The following is a 14,384-nucleotide window of genomic DNA, read 5'->3' on the forward strand; positions in this document are numbered from 1 at the left end:
CTGGCACTAATAACCCCAACCACCTTCTGTGGGCTACGAGACATAATTATGGATTAATGACATAATGTTAAACATCAAATTTCATCATTTTTACTAGCATCCCTATTATGGCAGATGCATAGTTGTGGACAGAAAAATAGGAAATTGTTTTGTTTTCTTTTCTTTTTACCTTTATGTTTCTACACAAATCTAAGTGACAAACGTAAGACGAGGAGAGGTAATAGGTTTTCTAAGGTCACTTTTGAGAACCTTAGTAAAGGATTAAAATTTTACTTCTAAGAAGTATCTCTCTTCTCTGTCTCGAGTACTGAATTTCTTTTTCATGTGCTTTTTTTTCCCCTAATGGACTACAATTAAAATATGTTCATCAATGAGAGAGTAATTGAAAAAATGGGATGATGCCATAAACCAAGCATTGGTACAAATTTGTTCTTACTCTGATTATGATTGAGCCTTGGGAACAATATGTTGCTTCTCTGGCCTCCGTGTTCACATTTGCAAAATGATTGCATTAATTACTAATATGCTATATAGATTCGCTGATGTCTCCAGAGTTCATACTGGCCTTGAAAATGCCCCTAGTGCATGGTCCCAGAGTCCTGGGATCAAGCCCCACGTCAGGCTCTCTGCTCCGCAGGAAGACTGCTTCTCCCTCTCCCACTCCCCCTGCTTGTGTTCCCTCTCTCGTTGTGTCTCTCTCTCTGTCAAAATAAATAAGTAAAATCTTTAAAAAAAATGCCCCTAGTGGGTTCTTCCTTCATTTATCTAACACGCATTGTTAAACCGAGGTTAGCATCCCTTAGGCTCCCTGTCAGTCAGTGGTTGGCTCAGAGTGACCCTGAATGCCAACTCCCAATATCAGACAGATGACATCTTTGGCAAATTAGGAGGCCAGTCTTTCTGGTCTTTACGTCTGAGGTAGTGCAGCCTTGGGAAAAGGTTATAGCAGAATATACAGTCATTATTGATCAGGGTTTGAATCCCATCTTTAATACTTAACAGTTGCATGACTTAGGGCAAGTTATTTACTCAGTTGAGTTCAGTTTTATCATCTGTAAAACAAGGGTAATAATCACTTACAGCCTGTTAGTGAGTTAGTAAGTGAAATAATGCATAATAAGCACTTGACATAGAAGAGGCACTTAATAAATGATTGTATTATGATTATTATATGTCTTACCATCTTATCATCATCTCTTGCTTCTACGATTTCAATAGCTTGCTAATTGGTCACCTGGCATCCACTTGCTCCACCCCAATTCACTTGCCACATTGTTGCCATTAGGGTTTTTAAAGATGAGAATTTGGCAAAGATCATATTTCTTTCCAGAATGAATGAATAAATGAGTAAAATTAGACTAACTAATGTTAGAAATAAAATATTTGAAGACACTTGCTTTAAAAGAAATAATGGATATTGGATGCCTGAGTGGCTCAGGTGGTTGAGCATCCAACTCTTGGTTTTGGTGCAGGTCATGATCTCATGGTCCTGAGATTGAGCCCTGTGTCAGGCTCTGCATTCAGTGAGGAGTCTGCTTGAAAGATTCTTTCCCTCTGCCCTTTCCTCTTTCTCTCTCTCTCTCTCTCAAATAAATCAATAAATCTTTAAAAAAATAATGGATATCTTTTGCCTACATTTATAATCAGAACCAAATAATTTACAAAAAAGTTAAATCCATGGGTTGATTTTTAAGTGATCACAACACAAAAAAACAGCAGTGGGCATATGTATTTAGGCATTATGCTTACAATGTCGAAGAGTTTTGTGATTTTTGTTATTTTTATTATTACTATAGCAAATAGGCTGACTATAACATAGACTGTGTCTTTCGTTGTTAAAGAAAATGGGAAAACCCATTCTCTGAAATCAGATGTTTCTAGCTTACCTACAAAGCATTATGCCTGGATATGTACCTTCAGTATGTTATCAGTTATTCTTAGGTTAATAAAAAATTACCCTAGAAATTTCATGAGATTACCAATTGCTTTTGGATTTTACCAGAAAAATTATTTTCCAATGTTCCTCTAATTTACGTTAACAGATTCACCTGGCATTGAGCATAAATCTGCCTGGTACATTTGAATCCATCAGGAAAATTAATCTCTTTGTTTAAAACACAGCTGTGAATATACACATACCTAAGACACTATAATATATATTTTAAAAACATCTAGGGATGATTTAATACACCTGAGGAACAATAGAAATGCTGGGTTTTATCAAAGCAATTAAGCAAACATTGAAAATACATTTAGCTTAAGTCCGGCGCATGGTAGACTCCCCAGAAATATTCTTTTCCACTTTTGCCCAGTCTTTGAATGAGTGCAAGTCTCCCTTCTCCCATAAAGCTTCTCCTGCATGGCAGCCTTCACACATCTCCCTCCTTGCTGAATCTCTGCAGCACTTATCATTTGAGCCACATAATTTAGTACTTAATGACTTACAGTCTTGTGCTATTTGCCGTTCTTTCAAGTAGCTTAGTCTTGTCTCTCTAAATAGATTGCATGGGCCTTAACAACAGGAATAATGGCTTATATTAACTTTATTTCCTCTGGTTTCTAAACCTTATCCTGCAGCATATTTAGTTTGGTCATTTTCAACTGTGAATCAAGAGCCCAGGCATTGGAGAGAGTGGGGTATGCTAGAGGAGACATTCCAGAGTCATTCTGAAACCCAAGAGTCCATGCAGAATGTATGTGTGTATGTGTATGTACATGTGATTGTTTGTATGCATACAGCAATTAGAAAAAGAACTTTAAATTAGAAGACATAGACTTCCTAACATATAGATTGTGATCTCTTGACACATTCAAAAAAGGAAGTTGTAGACTAATGTGTACAGTATAACTCTATTTTGGTAAAAATAAATATAGAACTTTATATAGAATATAGAAATGTATATATTTATTTGTTTTGTGTGAGCAAAGAAAACCACACTGGACTGAATATTGATTACCTCTGAAAAGTGAAACACCTTTGTGTTGTGTTGCTTGATTGGCAAAACAAACATGTATTACTTTTGTAATTTGAAAAACCTCAAAGAAAATGTTTAAAATTGAAAACCGCAAAGGAAATATCAAAGTGGAGTGATAAGTAAAATTATCAGATTTTCTTTAAGAGAAAAATAAATAAATATAAATCCAGCCTCTTTGCAGGGATAGGTGAAGAACCACCGGCGCTGTGGGAAAAGCATTTGATAAGAATGGGAAAGTTCTGTCTTCTAGTCGCAGGGCCGGCACTTACTAGCTTTGGGACCTTGGGCAAGTTCTCTAATGTCTGCATCTCCTTTCTCAGTTTTACTGTGGTGATAATTTTACTTGTCGTGCCCTTTCATGGTTTTGTAACATTAGCGACTCAGTTAGTTTAAGTGGAAAGTATATCCCTTGGAAAGGATAGTGGGTTATCCCTACTGTGCTCTCTGTCACATGTGATATAAGGTTGGTACTTTGGCAAACCTGGCAATCTCTCTGGGAGCCTGTGGGAATGGTGGCCAACAACCACTTTATCAGAAGTGGCTGTAGCTCCTAGGAGACGTCCTGCTACCGCAGGCAAGGGGCAAGGTCCTAGTCCATGACGGAGGTGGAAGGGCAGAGAAACAGAAATTGCTAGTATTCTTTTTCACTGATGCATTTGGTACTGATATGGTTGTATTACCTTTCTTCTAGCTTTGGGTTGGAGTTGGGGGAACTCCTGGTAAACAGTTTAGCAAGGCACTTCTTTGTTCAAAGATCAACATCTTAGGGCGCCTGGGTGGCTCAGATGGTTAAACGTCTACCTTCAGCTCAGGTCATGATCCCGGGGTCCTGGGATTGAGTTCCACATCGGGTTCCCTACTCAGTGGGGAACCTGCTTCTCCCTCTGCCTCTGCCTCTCTCTCTCTCTGTCTCTCATGAATAAATAAAATCTTAAAAAAAAAAGATCAACATCTTAGTCCTTTTATAAAGACAACAAAAATCAGTTTGAATTTTCAAAGCAACTAATTCTCATTCGGTACGTGCCCCCAAACAATGATCTCCCATGTGATGGCTCTGGAAACAGAAAACAAATCTTTCTGAAGTCTTGTTGTCATAATGTCACCACTCTGAAACTTGTAATGACTGCCTTTTTCTGTTTTCAATCCAATTTAGCCTAAATTCCAACAGTCTTTGGAAAGTGTTCTATAATTTGGCCTTGAGCAACAGTTCATGAGTAGAAATGGAAGCAGGCATTTTTAGATGAACGTGTGAAAGCGCCCTCTTTGGAGCTACAACAGATGGCGGCCAAGTGCAGGCTGGGGAGTGCTCCTTCACACAGGCCTTAATGCCCTGACGACTTGAAGAGGTAGGGCCACTGAATTCTCCATATCCACCAAAGAGCTTTGGCTGGTGTATTTTGTATCTATTGCTGCAAAATAAGTTACCCCCAAACTTAGTGGCTCAAAACAATAATAAACATTCATCATTTTCAGTTTCCATGGTTTAGGAAATCAGGAGCCACTTAGCTAGCTGGGTGGTTCTGGCCCAGGGTCTCATCAAGTTGCAGTTAGGATGGTGGCTGCAGTCATCTGAAGATCTGACCGGTGTTGGAGATCCATTTCCTATGGCCTCTCACTCACATTTGTGGACCCAGCCACCAGAACAAACTTACACACCTCAAATTGAACAACCTCTACTGTGATCCTCTGCATTCACACCAACTCCTTACTCTGTTATCTTTCCTTTCCCTTGAATGTTTCATGTCCCATTTTCCCCACATTTTGAAGAATTATATCACTTAATAGCTTACTTCAACTAATGACTAAACTGTACTTCAAACTTATTTCTGTTCAAGGTTTATTGTAAAAACGTGTGACTTTCTGTAGAATCATGAAGACTCCTGTTTCTCTTCCTGTGCTTTCTTTTACCTGTCTCCTAGATAGTCTTCTCTTAGGAATTATTTCTCCTCACTAACATGGGGAAGCTTAATTGTTAGAGACCGTAATGAATGTGTATTCGTATTGCTTCTTTTGATTATTCTTTCTGGGGCTCTGTGTTTCTGTTTCTCTGAAACAACCTGCTGCCTGAATGACAATAAATTAGGAAAAAAGTTTGTCTTCCAGTGTGAGGATGTCTGACAGAAACAAACCATAGGTGGCATTTATATAGAGGGTAACTATTTTATAGTTAGGACTCCTTTTAATGATAGCTAATGTTTATTAGGTGCTTAGGTGCTAGGCGCTGAGCTAAGTGCTATGAATGGCTGATTGTATTTAATCCTCTCAATAGCCCTAGGAGATACTACCATTATCCTCATTTACAGATGAGGAAGCCCAGGCGATAGGTAACTTGGCACATGTCACTGGCCTAGCGTATAGTGAAGCTGTGATTTAAATCCAGGCTGTCTGTGGTTTTAATCACTATACTGTTTTTCCTCCTTATGAGTCTCTGCGATGCACCAGGCATTATAATAAGGTTTTTTTTTTAAGATTTTATTTACTTATTTATTTGAGAGAGAGCAAGAGCATGGGGGGAAGAGCAGAGGAAGAGGGAGAGAGAAACCCAAGCCGGCTCCACGCTGAGCATGGAGTGCAACGTGGGGCTCAGTCTCACGACCCTGAGATCAGACCTGAGCTTAAACCAAGAGTCAGATGCCCAACCGACTGTGCCACCCCAGTGCCCCAATATACTAAGTTCTTTATATACATTATCTCCAGTTTAATCCTGATAACCTATGATATAGGTACCATTACTCTAATTTTAAAGACTGCATCAACAAGTTTAAGCAACTCTCTCAGTATCACATACTTAGATGAAGACTCCATCATGACCTCTGGCATCAGAGGGCTACAGCTTAGTAGGAAACCGTAGATGAGACTGATGGCTCACGAGCCAAACTGAGTTCTATTTGCAGGGAGGGAACCTGTGGTCTGCTGAGCCCTGGGAAGAAGATCTTCTTACTTCATTCTGGCAGCTTACCAATTTCAGTCCATCAGCTTCCCTACTAAAGGCTACAAAAGGCAGGTCGTTTGTGAAAACAGACTATTGCCACCGCATCCTAGGTGTGAGTGATTTGACAGCTGGGTCATGTGAGTCCTGCAGGATCCACTGTATCACCTGGACAACATTAAGCAAAATGTGGCAGGACAGGCAAGAATTAGAAAAGAAATGTTGCTTTGCCCTCCACAAATCCTATGGGTAGAGGATACGTTAATTTATTTGTCTTGATTATTTATTTTGTCACTGCTATGAAATATTTTTCAAAACCTAAACCAAACTCAGTCAGTTTACATTTTATTGAGGGCTTAGAGTATGCCGTGAGCAAGTAATTGGAAATCAGGTGTAATCAAACTTTCCCTTGCTCAGCCCTTAAACCACCAGTGTTGATATGAGTCACCTTGGCTTTGGTTGAGCATCAGAGAAAGTGATGTATAGTATCTGCATTCAGATACTGCATGGTGTGAAAAATCTCTCTGAATGTGAGAGTTACACACTCAACACAAGATACTCATCGCAAAAGGCATTTGAGCCCTGATTGCTACCGAGAGAACAGATAATTCATGTCTCCACCTCATTCTCTTTTCTGGGTAAAAGATCATTCAATTTCTCTCTCTCTCAATCCTCCCTTCTTCTCTCTCTTCCTCTTCCTTCCCTTTCCTTCTGTTCACAAGAGTTGAACATCAGTAACTTGAATATGTATAAGTTACAATGCCACGATACTTTCCAAGATTAAAATTAAGCAAAGATTTTAAATGACTTTCTTGAAATAGTTCAGAATTGATCACTGAGGAGCTATGCACAGGAAATAATACACATTTATTATGATACTTGCTGCCAAAACAACAAAAGCCACAAAATTAATACAAACACATTACGTAGCCAAAGTGTATAGTGAATCATTTCAATTTGATTCATCTACCCATTTTTTTTTTTGAGGACATATGAACTTTGCTAGCTTCTTGTAAGAGTGGAAGTGGGTAGGAGAAATATAAGTGTGTAAGATGCAATGTGTTATTACACAAAAGCATGAGTTTAAAATTTAAAATCTGTGGTCATTTCAATCTTACCTTCTTAGGCTCATAATTTCAACTTTCTCCATCTTATGACTGGGTTCCATGTTTTATTTGTAAATTTATAGTCCAGATCATATGCGGATAGAAATTATGTGTGAATCAGGGTGCGTATTTTTCTTTCCTCTTTAAGTATTTCCATTCATGTCCCTTTTGGCATTCTCCGTTCTAGTTGTAGGGCATTGCATTAGCAAGCTTGGGTTTGTTTTCTGGCCAAGAACTACATACCAAAGCACAAATACCTTTGAGAATCTGCATCGTGGAAGTTGACCGGTACTTAATTCTGGAGTTTATAGACAGGCTCTATTAGGATTTTAGTTGAAGCTGAAGAATTGACTCAACAAAATTTACAGAGGATGTTTTTCTAAAACCGTGGCTGAAATCAATGTCTATATAATCACAATGATACTGAGATTTTATTGGTACTTTAACCAACTGTTGGAATATTTTGACGTTTTACCTTTGATATGTTTCAAAAGAGATGTGACACCCATTCAATGAATTGCAAGCCTATCACACTTTCCTGGCTCTTTTAATTTTTTTTATTGTTAAAGTGTCTGGCTGTGGTCATTGCTATAATAAAATGGAATTTTAGAATTTCCGACATAGAGAAAAGAAATCTTTCACTAAATCATTGATAAGAACTTAACCTATTGATTGTTTCTTAGTAATTCTGTAATGGACACATCATAACCAGCACGTACTATCAAAGCTTTGGAGTAGAGTGTTAATTCTGGGGCCAGAACTCCTTTTGTTTAGTGTTTGCCCTTCCAGTTAGAAGCAAGCATTTCCAATAGATCACAAATTAATCATAGTCATTAGCGTTCTTTACAGAAAAGATTGTGTGGTCGCTCCTGTGAAATGTTCTGTTCCTCAGGATGATGAGTTAATTCATCTGGAACAACGTTAGTTCATCAAGGTTTGTGGTTTATCTAAAGATCAAATTCCTGTAATTTTGTATGCCATCTGATTTAATGTCCACTTAGTTTAGTGGTTAGGCAGCCATCGGCAGGCACAACACATGAATCCAATATCAAAACTGGAAAAAAGGCAAATTCTTAAACATTTAATTCAGGCATCCTTAGACTGAGATTGACTTGCTGCCTTTTTTTTTTTCTCCTGGGGAAGTGCAGATCTAGATAATGCCAAATCTTATTAAGAAAAGCCTAAATAATGTAAAACATTGTGTGTAAATATGCCCATGGTAAAATCTATGCTTTAGGAGAGCTTGTAATGGAAGAGGTTAGGAAAGAGTGGGTTGATTTCAAAATGAGATTATACACATTCCTTTGGAAGGTTCTCGTACCATACTCTCAAATATAATTAGAGCAGTTCATGGGGCGAGGATCAATTGGCTAGAGTTTACTGATAACCTACTTGTCGTGTGAGCTTGATAGAGATTTCAGATGCTTTCAGTTTGGATGAAAAGTTGAGGCTTGATTTTTGTCTCTATTCCTCTATTTTGTAGTAACATTTTTGATCAAGAATTTTACAAAGTCAACAGAAAAAATATTTAGAAGAATACTTACATGTTTTGCTGAAACGGATGCAAAGTAACATAAAATTGTTTCCCTTACGTGTCCCAGTGGAAGGGGCAAGGGGCTTTCACTCATGTTTAAATATTTTTGTTGATGCCCCATTAAACAAGTCAAAAGGTTTCTTTACTGAGGCTTTTAGAGTCTTAAAGCATTTACCATGTTGATGTTCCTTGTGAAGCCCCAATGGGAGTTATCACCTTATTTAACCACAGAACACATTTCCAGAGAATACCTGTTAACCAGTCACTGATTAGAAAATGCTGGTGTGTATGGTGTTTCTTGCCACTAAACAGCCTATAGGTAGATTGGCAGCTAACAGAAATATTCCAAATGACCCTAAATATGATGATTGGCTAGTGAATGATTTTAATAATGAGTACTGTAAGAATTTCAAGAAAGGGTGCCTGGAGGCTGTGTATGAGCTTGACAAATAGAACTATTATTTCTATTGTTTCATCTCCTGAATGCTGTGACTATCAAAGAAATGTGAAGGGCCCACATGAGCACAGTTAAAGGATTAAATGCTTCTGCTCACATCCCTAGCTTTAACCAGAGCTAAAGATTTGTTTAGAGGGAAGAATCCGGAAATGGGCCTAGAAAGATAAATGTGACATCAAATTAGAAAGGAGATTGTATTTGGGATTAGGGGCTTTATTTTCTAGCAGATTAGGATCCATTGGAATCTTTATTAGCATGTTTTTTCTTTTTTTTTTTTTTTTAAAAAAAAAACCTTTCTTTTTTAAGGTAAAACAAACATTGTTATAACTTTGTTATTTCAGGAAGGCAAATTTTTGGTATAAAGATGTCACAAAATTCAGGCCTGCAATGACAAGGGCTTCCAGCAGGCCAGTGCCAGTGGGAAGGGAAGGGCCCATAGAAACAACTGAACAGACCGACCAAGCCAATGACTGCTTACTGGGGATAAGGGAAAGGAAAGAGTCCCAGATGTTGCCCAGAGTTGGCACTCAGGTAAAGGGCAGATGGTACAGAAACAGACATTTGAGTGATGGGGAGCAATGAAGTGCTGCTTCTGGGAAATAGCAGTGGCAGGAATTTCTATCTCTAAATGCCCTAAAAGAGACGACTTAGTTCATCAGTTGATTCCCATGGGGAACAATGTTAAATAGTCCAGTTGTCTTGGATATTAAATGTAGCAATCCCTCATACATCTGGCCTAATTAATTCACTCTTGCAAGGGAAGTTCAGAGGTGGTTTCAGCCCATTATGAGGAGATGCTGCTGAAGATGTCAGTGTGAATAAAACTTGATTTCATCTTGAAGAATCTTATAATCTTATGACCCTTCATAGGAGGATTTTTGATGATTTTAATAATGAACACTGAAGAGCATTAGAGATACTACTGTAAGGTAAGATAGAACTGGCCTGTAAACCAGGAGGGAAGCACAGATAATTTGGGGTGAATGATGAAAAGGTCAAACTTGGCTGGTAGGAATCACAGGGCATAAAAAGGGGGGGAATCTTTGAAGGGCAGATAAGATTTCATCCAAGATAATCAAGGCAAAATGACTTATAGGCTGAAGAACGATAATATTATAATAACAATTATTTCAGTAGTATCAATAATAATAATAACTACTTTTATTGACCATATGCTAGGCACCATGCATGATTCTGTGATTTACATATATGGCTTCATTTAATTTTCAAAAAATGGAATGAGTTTATACTGAAACATTAGACAAACTGAAACCCATTGAAGAATTTTAAACAGGGGAGTGACTAACAGCTGATACTTGGGAAGATGAACAGAGCTGAGCATAAACTGGTGGGAAGGCAAGCTGTGGTCGGAAGATCTGTTAGGAGGTCATTGCAATAATTCAGACAAGAGGTAACAGGCATTCAAGCCAGGCATCCAAGCTAGGTGGGAATGAAAATCAAGGAAGGTCCTGATACATTTTTTCAACAGCCATCTACTGAATACCTACCATATGCCCGGTGTTGAGTTAGGCTCTGAGCAATAGACCCAATCTCTGCTATTCTGGCACTTAAAGTCCACCAGAGGACATGGTAGAGAATAAATTTCCTGGCCTTGGTAATAAATATTGGCCTAAAACTAATCTGAATGTGTGTGTGTTTGGGTGTGTGTATGTGTATGTATGGCTGCCTAACCTGGTCTTTAGGGAACTTGAATCTCAGTGACATTTTCCCTCTGCCTCAGAGCTCTCTCTCTTACTGATTGGCAGATAACACAGTGGCGGGGGCGGCGGTGGGGGGGCAGAATGAACTCAGCTGCAAGCTGGACAGAGACAGACATCTTCGCGGGTACCACAGCTTGAGAGAGCAAAAACATTTTTCTTCAAATTCTTCTCTTCCATAGGTCAGGGTAAGGATTAGGGCAACTGACATTGGAATGGAAGAAAGAGGATAGAAAAATCCTTATATTTTGCTCTTCTTCAAAATATAGACTAGACTGTCTTCCTCACTGAAAGTATACCAACACCAATACTGTGAAACTTATAGTATTTTCACCTGTTCCGATGAACTCAGAGCAGTTCACACTCCTATTACCCCATTTATTTTCCCAACACTCCTGTTGGGCTGACATTATGAAACTTTCATGGAAACCAACTCAAAGGTTAAGTGACTTACCCACAGGCACATAGCTAGGAGTGGAGAGAGGAGTAGACAAAGGTCTTCCAACTCACTTTCCCCACAAAATTATGAGTCTAAAAGCACCCTGAAATGGCGTTTTTATAGCCTCAGAGGATAACCTGACCCTAGAGTTATTGTGTAATGTGCTAAATAGTGTCTTGAAAGATTGAATTAATTAAAATTAATAAAATAAATAAAACTTAATTCCTAAAAGAGTTGAGGTTAATTCTAAGAACATTTAATTCTTTGAACTAAAGTTAGGAAGAATGAGGGATTTGGGTTTTTGAGACTAATTATAATCATGATCCAAGTTGTCTATAAAAAGAAAATATAATAGTAATTTTTGCTCAGTAATCTACAATGCTTATTGTCCTAACAACCAGATAAATGTGTTATATGTTGTTTGGTGAATATATATTTTTCAGTTTTTGTGAATATTTATTTGTTCATCATTTTTTAAGGCATCTTTCAAGGCATACACATCAGATCATTAAACATTTCTACTTTGGGTGGATAAGGAAGAGAAAAATAATGGTATTTTGTTCCTTTTTCTCTACCAAAATTTTACTAAAATATATTTTATTTAAGTTTTTATTTTATATCAGTCTTTTCATTTAAACTTGGTATAAATTTTTTGTTGTTGTTGTGCTTTACACACAAAATAACCACTCAGTGTAATAACTTAGACCTGAAATACATCAAAATAGCCCAACAAAAAATATTTTAAATACGGCAATCTTAATTGGAGTTTAGAAAATAAATCTTTGAGTATAACAATTTATTCACTAGAGCTGTTGTCTCAGCAAAGTATTTCATCTTAGTTTCCAAAGAGCTGCTAGTCATTACTAAATATATTTAAAGTCAAAGCAAAGAAAAAAAAAAAAGAAAAGAAAAAAGAAATTCACTTTCATTCTGGCTAAATATACTATCAAATACTCAACTGGTAAGCAAGTCATCTGCATTTTTTTTTAAAGATCAGATAGGTGATTATGCTTGTATAGTTAATTAATAAAATAGGAAGCAGGTATTGGGTTCACTGGGGAAACTTTTGCATCACGGTATGTTATGAAGGATCCCATGCTGTAGGGACAATAACGGGGTGCTAATTCTGAATGCACACAGTGCCGTCCTACAAAGACATCAAGATTTGTAGGAAATCAACCCTCCAGCAGTCCTGGCAAGCCAGACTGACCCCAGCAAATGAAAATAATCAAAAGTAATTAGAAGCGTGCTGGACTACTCCTCGGAGAGCCAAGCGGGAGAGTAAACATGCCTGAATCCTCGAGCCACTGCAAAGGCCCATGTCTGAGCTGTTAGGTGCCCTGACCTTGTCCACATAAAGATGTGATTTATGAAGTGCAGGGCACAGCAGCAGGGCTTCTGTCTTCTCCTGGAGAACCAAATTACTGAGGTGGAGATTAACATGCTTTCAGTAGGGCCCATTTCCAGACCAAGGGAAATTTTTTATTTACATTTTTTTACCTTTAATTTCCTTTTTTCTTTTTTTTTTCCCCAATAGTTTCCTCCCCCACACCCGTAGATTAAAAAAAAAAAAAAAGTCCATCAAGAGAGACTAGAAATATCTTTCCTGAGCAGTGATGATATATGTTGGTGACTATAGACATTCAGGGCCCTTTTTGTTTGTAAATTTATTGTGCTGGACTGTTTTGTTGGGGTCTACCTACCCAGCACCACAGAATTCACCTTCAGATTCAGGGAGCCCATCTTGTGAAATACTCCCCTGATTAAAACATATAAACTAAAATTAAAATATTACCTTTGATTCCATGGCTTTCTGATCTAGTTTCTCTTGTTAGATGTTATGCTTCATTACAAGGCTTACTCTTTAAGTAAAAGGATTTGGGAGAAGAACTTGTAGGTGGTCAAGAATTTGGAGGGAAAGAAAGAGGAGAGACAAATTGGAGTTTCTGTATAGGGAAAAATATTTATATGAGAATCAGTGGGGAGTCTCTTGAATCCTAAAGACATATATAATTTTTCTCATCTTTGTCTCAGTTAAGTTAAATTTTACAAAATCCTATTCTGATGTGGAAAAGGAAGCATCGATTTACTTTTTAAACACACATCAATATCTATACATGAAGCTAATTTAATTAACAAGCAGTTATTGTTTGGCCAAATGTCAATTTCTCAGATTATTTCATGCTTCTTGATGTGAACTGTATGAAACAAGATTTAACAGGATCTCCATGAATGAAACTGCACTTGAGAAATGTAAAAATGCACTTGTACGTTCTTGAAAAGCTATAAAAAAAAAAAAAACAGTGTTAAAACAAAAATGTCAGGCTTGAACTTCAGTGTATATTTAGCCACCTCAAGAAACCAAGAGCTGTGGAATTAAGGGAACTCTCCTTAGGCTGAGGTTATAAAGTGCCTTCCTCTATAAACTAAAAACATAATGTCAGGGTGAATGGGAACATACTTTATTAACTTTATGGTATTGAAAACTGCCAGCAAGTTGTCTTGTTTTTAAATATTGTCCTCTGCAGAGTGTTACAGGGCTGTTTGTCCACAGGAAGCCTATTAAAAGTGGACAGTGCAGTCATTTCATCTGGCTTTGGCTGGACTGCTTTTCTTTCCTTTAATGATGTGCTGGAATGTACCATGCCCATAGGGTCTCCATTAGCAGAACTTTTACTTCTGGGACAACCATGAAGTTTAAGGCTTAAAAGAGGCATCAGCTTACAGTCTTGTGGGAATCACTTGAATACTGGAGCACTAACTTCTTACTGCTTTAACTAATATATTGACTTATTTTAAATAAACAGTTACACAATGAAGGCAGAGCCAGTGGCCTTATTGGAAATCTTTGAGCCTTTTAAAGATTCTGCAATCCACGCAGATGGGGGAGGAAGGAAGGGGCCTGAGGAGGGTTTATGCCCTTTTCAAACCAGGAAGAAAACACATTAACCTCTCCCACCTCAGCCCTGCCATCAGCCAAAGGGGGATCTTTACAGCTCCCAGAAAATCTATCAACTCACACTCGAACCTCATATTTTCCAATGCCTTTTTCCTGGTAAACAACAATTAACAGAATGAGACAGAGAAAACAATATTTTAACTCCTTCTGGAAAAAATGTTTTAAAAGTATGGATTCTCTTTTTAAACATTGAGGATGAATCACTCTATTTTCTGCTTTCCCCAGAGCTATACATTTGTTGTAGTATCTTCTTCCATTCCATCCCCT

At 37.8% G+C, this 14,384-nt stretch overlaps 1 protein-coding gene across 10 annotated transcripts in view; it reads left to right on the forward strand.

Annotated features, from left to right (window-relative positions):
* MECOM (MDS1 and EVI1 complex locus) overlaps window positions 1-14,384 on the forward strand; it is a 532,091-nt gene that overhangs the window by 451,395 nt on the left and 66,312 nt on the right. The window lies entirely within an intron of this gene.

This window comes from Callorhinus ursinus, unplaced genomic scaffold (assembly GCF_003265705.2).
Source record: "Callorhinus ursinus isolate GAN/ISIS: 27379988/994484 unplaced genomic scaffold, GSC_fseal_2.0 scaffold1, whole genome shotgun sequence".
Classification (NCBI taxonomy): Eukaryota; Metazoa; Chordata; class Mammalia; order Carnivora; family Otariidae; genus Callorhinus; species Callorhinus ursinus.